Raw genomic sequence first — 1459 nt, forward strand, 5'->3', positions numbered from 1 at the left:
GGACAGGAGCAGGTCAGTGGGGCCCCCTTATTTACTCTCCCCAGCTCTGGCCAGGTCCAGAGCTTCTGCAATTCTGCTCTCACTTGAATTGTACTTGTTTCGCTCTCCTTGGGGCACACAGGAGGATGTCCAACCTCCCCTCCTTGCACCCCAAGACCTGTGGGCACCCCATAGCTGAAGGAGCGGACCCCCGGGCCATGCCACTGGGGTGTTGCTGGCGGTGGGCATCGACAAGGTGCTCAGGATCCTGGAAAAGGCACTTTTGTGCCTGGCATCGATGCCCATCTCGGGGGTCCACCAGTGTCTGGGCACCGCCTGGCCAGACAACATCCGTCTGGTCAAAAGGAAGCGATTGGGGGGGGGAAACGATTCCAGCCCAGCTTCATCATCATCATCATCATCATCATAGCTACCAAATGCAAATTGATAGTCAAGTCACTCATCCAAACAATGGGGTCCGGCTAATCCTTTTACAATGGGACTAATTGCTAATCAGACCGATTTCACACTGGCTGTTCCCCTGACAATGAAGCTCCGTGGAGAAGGACTCCTGGGGCGGGGGTGTGAGGAAGCTCTGTGGGTACCCATGGCTCCCACCACCCTCCCTTCATCCCCATGCCAGGCCCTGCAGCAGAGCCAGCCCCCAGCAGATGGGCACCAGGATGGCACTGAGGTCTTTCAGGTTGGCAAAGACTCCGGCAGCTGGTGGCCAGGGGCTGGCACAGGCTCCATCCTCATCCTCCCTTGGTGTCAACCAGGGCTGAGCAGGGCTTGGGTCCACCTGACAGCCCTGGTGCCACCTCTGACCCTCACCTCCACTACCCAGAGCATCTCTGCCCCTCTGCAGAGCTACGGGGCCAAGGGCTGGTGCTTGATATGGTGGGTATCATCCCCTGGCAGGAGCCCTGGCACGGTCTGGATGTGCGCTGAGGACCGACGGTTCTTGCCCTGGGCCGTTTGGGGACTGCGGGGCTGTGGTGCTGTGTGGGGCCAGCATGCCGGGAGGATTTCTCTGCTTTGGTGGGGGACTTGAGCCATTGGAGTGGGGTGGGAAGGAAAGGGTTCTGTAGGGACAGACGAGGATGAGGAGGGAGACACAGCAAGGGTGCAGGGCATGGCCAGGCCTGCAAAGGTGCAGGTTGCTGTGAGAAGTGGTGCAGGACTTCAAGTCACGGGGGAAAATGGTGTTAGAGATATCGTAGGGTCCATGGGACTGGCACCAGCCTTTGCCTGCTTCCCCTGCACCCTGCCAAAATCTGCCAGTCCCTGGTGCATACCCTTGTTAAAGCAGAAGCTGAGCCCCCCATTTCGGGCCATGCGATCATGCGCTGCTCCCTGCCAACCCACGGCTGGGTGCTGTGGGACACCGGATCCTCGTGGGGCTGCCCAGGGTTGGGGGGAGCTGCTGAAGCGGTGGTGGGTGAAGCAGGTCCCTGCCTACATGGTGTTAATAAGCTCG

The sequence above is a fragment of the Cariama cristata genome, unplaced genomic scaffold (genome assembly GCF_000690535.1).
Source record: "Cariama cristata isolate BGI_N322 unplaced genomic scaffold, ASM69053v1 scaffold29158, whole genome shotgun sequence".
NCBI classification, from domain to species: domain Eukaryota; kingdom Metazoa; phylum Chordata; class Aves; order Cariamiformes; family Cariamidae; genus Cariama; species Cariama cristata.